The following is an 8,298-nucleotide window of genomic DNA, read 5'->3' on the forward strand; positions in this document are numbered from 1 at the left end:
TGGGAAATAAAGGATGCAGAAGAAGGCTTGTGTTTTTTTCCCCGAAAATAGCATCAACAAGGGGTTTCTGGTGCTAAAATCACTTTCTTCCCAGCTTTTAGGAACAGGCAGACTTTAATCATAAAACCCATTTTTTCAACACAATTTCGGCATTTTACGGGGACATATCCCATTTTCACTATTTTTGGGCTTTCAGCCTCCTTCCAGTTAATGACAGAAATAGGTGTGAAACCAATGCTGGATCCCAGAAAGCTAAACATTTCTGAAAAGTAGACAAAATTCTGAATTCAGCAAGGAGTAATTTGTGTAGATCCTACAAGGGTTTCCTACAGAAAATAACAGCTGAAATAAAAAAATATTGAAATTGAGGTAAAGAAACAGACATTTTTCTCCACGTTTTACTCTGTAACTTTTTCCTGGGGTGTCAGATTTTTTAAAGCAATATACGGTTATGTCTGCTGGACTCTTCTGGTTGCGGGATATATAGGGCTTGTAGGTTCATCAAGAACCCTATGTACGCAGAGCCAATAAATGAGCTGCACCTTGCAATGGGTTTTCATTCTATACCCGGTATAAAGCAATTCATTTGCTGAAATCTACAGAGTGAAGAATAGTTACCAAGAAAACCTTTGTATTTCCAAAATGGGGACAAGATAAGGTGTTGAGAAGCAGTGGTTATTTGCACATCGCTGAATTCCGGGGTGCCCATACTAGCATGTAAATTTAAGGGCATTTGTCAAATAGACACCTTTTTTACACACTGTCTTACATTTGGAAGGATAAAATGTGGAGAAAGACAAGGGGCAATAACACTTGTTTTGCTATTCTGTGTTCCCCCAAGTCTCCTGACAAAGATGGTACCTCACTTGCGTGGGTAGGACTAATGCTTGCAACAGGAAACACAACACAGACAATTCACATTTTTACATTGAAATCTGACGAGTCCCTAGATGTGGATTTTGGCCTCCAGCTCAGCCGGCACCTAGGGAAACCTACCAAACCTGTGCATTTTTTAAAACTAGACATCAAGGGGAATCGAGGATGAGGTGACTTGTGGGGCTCTCACCAGATTCTGTTACCCACAATCCTTTGCAAACCTCCAAATGTGGCCAAAAAAACACTTTCCCCCCACATTTTGGTGACAGAAAATTCTGGAATCTAAAAGGAGCTACAAACTTCCTTCCATCCAGCCTTCCCCCAAGTCTCCCGATAATAATGGTACCTCACTTGTGTGGGTAGACCAAGTGCCCGCCAAAAGAAATGCCCCAAAACACTATCTGGACACATTGAAATTATCAAATACAAAACTACCTGTTTTTGCGGGAGGGGGCACCTGCGTTTTTGGTCCTGGGCTCAGCAGCCATAGAGAGAAACCTTCCAAACCCAGATATTTCTGAAAACTAGACACCTGAGGGAGTCCAGGGAGGTGTGACTGGTGTGGATCCCCCAGTGTTTTCTTACACAGAATCCTCAGCAAATCTCAAATTTAGCTAAAAAAATTGCATTTCTCCCACAGTTCTGTGTGGGATCCCTGCACCGGGACATATTTCCTACCACCCAACGTTCCCCTCAGTCTTTTGATAAAAATGAAACCTCACTTGTGTAGGTGGGCCAAGTGCCTGTGACAGGGAAGAGACAAAAACATCCGAAACTGAGGGGGAACCAAAGCGGGTCCAAAAGGGCAGTTGGAAAAAAGGCTTACAAGTGGGGCAGAATTTTTATTGGTATAGATTAGACAATGCTGGATGGTAGGAATTTTGTGGATTCCTGCAGATTCTGGAAGGTTCCATCACAAAAATGGGGAAAAAAATTGTGATTTCTATTAAAGTTTGAGGTTTGCAGGGCATTGTGGGTAAGGAAATGGTACAAGGTGCATGTGAAGCACACCGCGCTGGACTAACCAAGATGTTTAGTTTTTAGATGTGTCTAGGTCTTGTGGATTTTTCTACATGGCAGCGTCCCAAAGTCCAAAAAGTGCAGCCCTCACCATTCCAAGTGGGACGATTTTGAGAGTTAGCCAAGCTCTCATGGCCCAAATGTAAAACCAAAACCCAACATAATCAAATGTCCTCTTGCTTTCCGTAGGATAAAATGTATTAGTGTGCAGGGAAGAGCTGAAAGACTGTTATCCCCTCCAGTTGGGGTGGGAGCATAACCAGCTCCACACTGGTTGGTAGCCACCACCTCACAATTTTTTTTTAATTCCCTGGCATATAGTAGACTTTCTGCCCCCTCCCAGGTGTGGATTGGGGGTAATTGCCCTATTTGCCCACTGGTGGGTAGAACAACTTTGGCCTCATTTATTTGGGGTGGGGCTTTTGTGAATGGGTTACCACCAGTGTGACACTGATGGTAACTGCGAATTGCGGTGCGAGTCGCAAATATGAAGGGGACACCCCTTCCTATTGTGAGTCGCATTCCCATTTTGCGAGTCGGTACCGACTCGCAAAATGGGAATGTGCATCGCGATGCGTGTTTTGCATGGCGCAAACTGTGATTTTCACAGTTTGCGCCATACAAAACGCTTACTACATCTGGCCCAAGGTGTTACAAATGGCTCTAAACAGTGGCATCATCTTAGGAGGATTTTGATATTGATTTGTGCAAATAATTAGAGCCAATACAGGACTCTCTTGGGAACCCTGAAGGTTTAATGGACAAGCTTAGTCACCCCTTAGACAAACAGATTTCAACACCTGTGGCAACCTTAAGAATGAAATTAGTATTTTCCAGTGGAAGTCTGTCCTTGCAGCAAGAAAATGAAAGCTGTCAAGATTTAAACATCTTCAGTTCAGGTCATGGTGGTCATCTCAAAACTGGTCTTATAATGAGTGTGGGGAGTACATGATATACTGACAAACAAATTTAGAGAAAAGAAAGAAGTTGCCTTCTGGTATTATGAGATCATCAGAGCAGGAGAAAAGCATCTGATTGAACCATATTGAATGTGGGGAGAAGACTTGGTGGAGACAGGGAGAGAAGACTTATGGCAAGTACCTCTAAGTTTACCTAATTCTACAGTAATCGCTGCTCCCGTAAAAATGAACCATTTCTTCACTCTCCACAAAATATATTGGACACCTCAAATAGTGGCCAAGTTTGCAAAAGAAATACCGAAATGTAAGAGATGTAATTAGCCCCAGTCTTATTGTCTGCTGGGTAGCTATAAGTAAGACCCTAAGTAAAATTTGAGGACTCAAAATTAAGCTAAGTCCTATTTTGATCTTAATGGGGACTGATCCATCCATCAGCATATTGTTGACTAAGCTCCAGCAAAGGATGTTGTCATAGCTGATCCTGCTGGCAAGAAGTGAAATTTGTTATAGATAGTTTTCTGAAGATCTCCCTCCCATTAGTTACTAGCTGGATTAAACTAGTTGATTATGTTACATGTGATCCTAAATGTTTGGACAAAATATGGAACAATTAGCGGATGTGGCAACTTGAAGTTAACAGTCCAAATAATGTGGCACTCAAAGGTGGCCGTCTGTCCTTCTGCTGCCCTTTTTGCATTATATGTCAATCAGTCTCTCTGACATTAGGAAGGCTCAGAACTGTTGTTGCATTTTAATCCTTCCCCGGATTCAATGCTCTTCGAGGTGATTGGATCTTTGGCCCCAGTAAGTAGTGTGGGAAAACCACTAACAGATTTTCAATTCAAGTCCAATTTGTTCAAACACCATGGAAGGAAAACTCCAGTTGAAAAAAAAAGTTACGCGATTCATTACAAACTCAAGCTCAAAGTCAGGTAGACAATTCACAAAACCAAATTACAAAGATACATAATAGGGAAAACCCTACAGCTAACCAATCAGAGAAATACATGTGTGTTGGGAACACATGCGGGCAAAAAACAAAATGCACACAAAGGGCTAAAATAATTTGGAAAAAGATAGTCTTGAACTGCAGCAACTAGCTAAGGTGAACAACAAAATAGATAAAAAGGGAAAGCGTCAGCATGTCAGAAGCTTGATCAAGAGCCTTCTGATGGGGATTGGTAAAGGTTTCTATGTCTCAAAGGGACATTTCAATGGGCCAAGCAGAGAGGGAGATACCTCTCCAAGGGACTCAGTATACAGGATTCTTCATCAGGAAAGGTCTGATTAGAGGGCATCTGGGCATTTGCAAGCATCACGAATCTGAAGAACTGCTCAAAGTCCAACTAAGCAGTCATAAATTAAAGTTCCTAAAACAATTTCATTCACTCTGAGAAACAGTACACATTATGTTGAAGGGGCATCATCCAATAGAAATTGATCACAAAACTCCAGTCTGCAACATCCACATCTTTACCCAAGTGTGTCATGGGAAATTCTTCCTTCCGTGTTTTATGCAATGCAAGTTTGAAACAATTGTATACAATGCCGCTCCATGTTCCATTATCTTATGCTCTTAAGGATGATTAGATACATTCTCTCTCTATAGCTTTTTTCCTGTCCGCCGTCTGTCGCGCTAGTCTCTGTGTGCGCGCTTACCCCGTCCGTACCCTGAGACGTCCCTTCTACCCCACAACCATGATCATCTACAAGGACCTCCTCACCAGCGATGAGTTGTTTTCCGACATCTACAAAATAAAGGAAACTTGTAACGGTATCTGTATTGAGGTGGAGGGGAAGGTTGTAACCAGAACAGAAGGTGGTATTGACGATGCACTTATTGGTGGGAACGCATCGGCAGTGTGCACAGAGGTTGAGGGGTCGGACCCAACAACAATCATCGGTGTTGATATAGTATTGAACCATCGTCTTTAGGAGACCAGCTTTACCAAGGAATCCTACAAACAGTATATTAAAGCTTATATGAAAGCAATAAAGGACAAACTTGAAGAGACCAAACCTGACAGGGTGAAATCATTCATGACTGGAGCTGCTGAGAAAGTTAAAGCTATACTCACTAACTTCAAAAATTATCAATTCTACACCAGAGAAAAAATTTACCCAGAGGGCATGGTTGGATTGCTGGATTACCGTGAAGATAGAGTGACGCCATATATGATTTTCTTTAAGGACGGCTTAGAGATTGAGAAATGCTAATACCTACTTTAAGCACACTGGATTTATCACAACAGGCTGCTGTTTTTTCATCCACACAAGGATTGAGTTGTGTGTAACTAGACTGGTATTGCCTTCATCTTTGTTCATCTTTTCACCCCGACTCTCGAGTGGAGGCCTTGTTTTAACCAAGTCATTAGGTTGGTGAAATAAAATGCATTGCATCTCTTCTGGTTAATACCTCAGTCCTTTTTCTAAGGTTCATAAGCCTCGCGCAAATGGATCCCTGAACGTTTTCAGCTATTTACACTAGTAGTGTTGACTTGGTGTTAATCTTCATTTACAAGATTGCATTCGTTTGAAGGCATTCATCTAGAGGAACGTAAAGAATGACTTGACAAACTGTTTCGAACCCCAAATAAAGCATCTTCAATTTTACCATTCTCTCTATATCTAAACAATAGAACCTATTACCAAAATCTAGTCTTTTCATGGAAATGAAATCTGAAAGAAAACTCACCTTAGGTAATGAATCAGCATTTTCTGCACAGTCACAAAATACAACTCCTAACAGGCCTTACTTGGGCAAACCCAAGAAAATGACAATAATACATTCAATTAATACATTTTGATAAACACCCTTTAATATGCAAACTTATGAATTCAATATTATTAAAACTTCATTATTATGTGTAATACACTTCATTGTAAACAGAAAAGGGTTGTTACTGCATTTCATTACATATGAGAAATAAGTGCATTTCCTTCATCTTTTGCACACATATTTGATTCATTAATCAAATTCAAAATTATTTCAATATATCCTGTAGCCTAGATTCTAAATTAGTTTATAATATCAATTTAATCCTAATAACGTGATTTAATGCAAGTAGCACCTGAGTCGAACGAACTCTATAATATAAATGAGTGCACATTTATATTGCGTGGCAGTGCAGCTTTTACATTCAAATCACTAATGTTGTAAGTAATATAAAACAGAAATTGTCACATTCGGATGGCTTTTGTGACCTGAGAGACTCTACTAAAATTCAGACAACATTAGTCCCACCTTTGATGTGAAATTGCTATCACAAAATACTCCCACTATCATTTTCAATTAGATATCTCAACATTTCAGAGGTTTATTTCAGGTAAGATGTTCTGAAATCCTCTAACTGCTAGATGCTACTACAATACAAGCTTCTCCTCTTCTCCATTTGAATCTCCTCTTTTTCTATCTGCTCTTGGCTCTCTTCTCCTTCAGCCCTTGTATAACTTGTAAAATCTAACTGCAACTAAGGCACACAATATCATGTTCAATAGAGGTCTCAAAATGGTACCCACAATACCTCTGCCTAAGCTTCCAAACCACCTTCCAACAAATTAAAAACCATTGCCTATAGCTTCCCATGCACCTGTTGCTGTCAATCTGTTCAGGTCCTGTTTCAAGTCAGTCATGTTTGCAACGTACTTTCTTATCCCCTTACTATTGTCAGGTATATATGTTAAGCATTGTTGTGCATATAACATTTTGCAAACTCTGTCTTCTTCGGTAAAGAGTATGTGTAACATAAGACAATTCCGCAAAACTATTAATCTCATAGCAACCATTTCTGTATCCATTAATAATTTGGAACCTGTGGTGTCTATAGACAGCTTATGTTCTGTTGTTGATAACTTTCTGATCTTGATGTCATTCAAGATTAGACCTATTGATGGAATTATGGCACCAAAAATATCTCCTACAATCTCTGAAGCACTAGCTCCTCTTTTAGCTCTGGAGTTGGATTTATCACTCAATAATGTATCATTAAAATATTACGCATGATAAATCTGTGGAAAAACTACTCCCAGGTGACATGGACCATATCAGCCTTTCTGCAATTTTTAATAGGCGTTCTTTCCACATATGGAATAAACATCTGGTATGGCTGGGTCTTGTCCATTCAACATGAAACTTCAAACACTCTTAAACAAAAAGTACATGTCTACATTCACTAGTACCTACAAAATGTGTGCCAGTCTCTTTGACCTAGGCCTATAGATACATAGCTTCCCTTCATGTTGACAATTTATAGCCAGGAATCCTTGATATCCAGCCACTGAATGAGTGGCATCCTTCTTCCCAATTCTGTAAACTACTCCTTCTTCTATCTTGGCTTTCATTGCTCTTCTTTTCATCTCAACTTATCCAATCAACTTGTTTTATACTGGGCTAAGAATGCAGGTCAAATTATTTATGTGTACATAAACTCTTCCAAATGTCAAGGTGGGTTCAAAGAAACCTCCCACAGTGTCTATGTTTTTTGTTTTTGCAATCAAGTGTTTCGTGATGGGGACATTTGAAAACCCCAGGTCATAATGGGAATAGAAGTATTGATACTACTCCTGCTGATAAAACAATGCTAATAACAAACTACAGGAAATTCCATAGGTTAGGGGTAAACTATGATATGTGATTCCCTCACATACTGATGAAGGCAATTGTGTGCATACGTAACAGTCTCTAACTGCCATGGTATCTACATATTCATAAAAAAAGCTGATAATACACATTTGCTGATGAATAACATCTGGAACCATCAGTGTGTAAATATTTCTCATCATTATAAAGTGGATTATGATCTGCAATGAAAGTTGTTAAATTGGGAAGCAGTGTGGGTGCAATCATTTCTGAATCACTTGTCATGGGCAAACACAAACCTATAAGCAATCATATCTGTCACTATTGCTAAACCTATGCATTAGTATTTACATTTACTACATCTATTGCAATTCAACTCCATGTGTTCTCTAATTCCAGATCAAAAGTCAGAATTTGAGAATAAAATCAAAAATCAAGAATGCAAAGCGGCTTTAGCTTGTCACTGTCTCTTTTCAACCCTTTGTAGTTGTGAGCAAAGCAAAAATCCAAAATAGCCTTTTCAAATATGTAATTATTCACAAAGTTCCTTGAACTTCTAGAAAGTTCATCAAGAGATTTCTCTACTTGCAAATGTTCAAAGGCTTCCATTAAAAGTTCAAATGTTTCTAAAAAAGGCACAGTTCACAATCACTAATAGTCACTTCCAAAGTGTATTGTCTCTCTTCAATCAAGTGGCAATGAGATTTCAAAATTCAGCTCCAATGCAATTTCAATAATCCAGCACAGAGTCATCCGTAATGTTTACAAGTGCATTTGTAGGCTCTGCTGGCAATCTCCTGGCCCTTCCCATCATGATCTCATGAGTGGGCAATCCAGTTTTTCTGTCAGGTGTACTGCACGTACTCATCAAGACAAGAAGCAATTCCTCTGGCCATTTCAGAT

General features: G+C 39.5%; 1 pseudogene; it reads left to right on the top strand.

Annotated features, from left to right (window-relative positions):
• Window positions 1-4,511: 4,511 nt before the first annotated feature.
• On the top strand, window positions 4,512-5,200 carry LOC138284142 (translationally-controlled tumor protein homolog pseudogene; annotated as a pseudogene).
• Window positions 5,201-8,298: the final 3,098 nt, after the last annotated feature.

Source organism: Pleurodeles waltl, chromosome 1_1 (assembly GCF_031143425.1).
Source record: "Pleurodeles waltl isolate 20211129_DDA chromosome 1_1, aPleWal1.hap1.20221129, whole genome shotgun sequence".
Classification (NCBI taxonomy): domain Eukaryota; kingdom Metazoa; phylum Chordata; class Amphibia; order Caudata; family Salamandridae; genus Pleurodeles; species Pleurodeles waltl.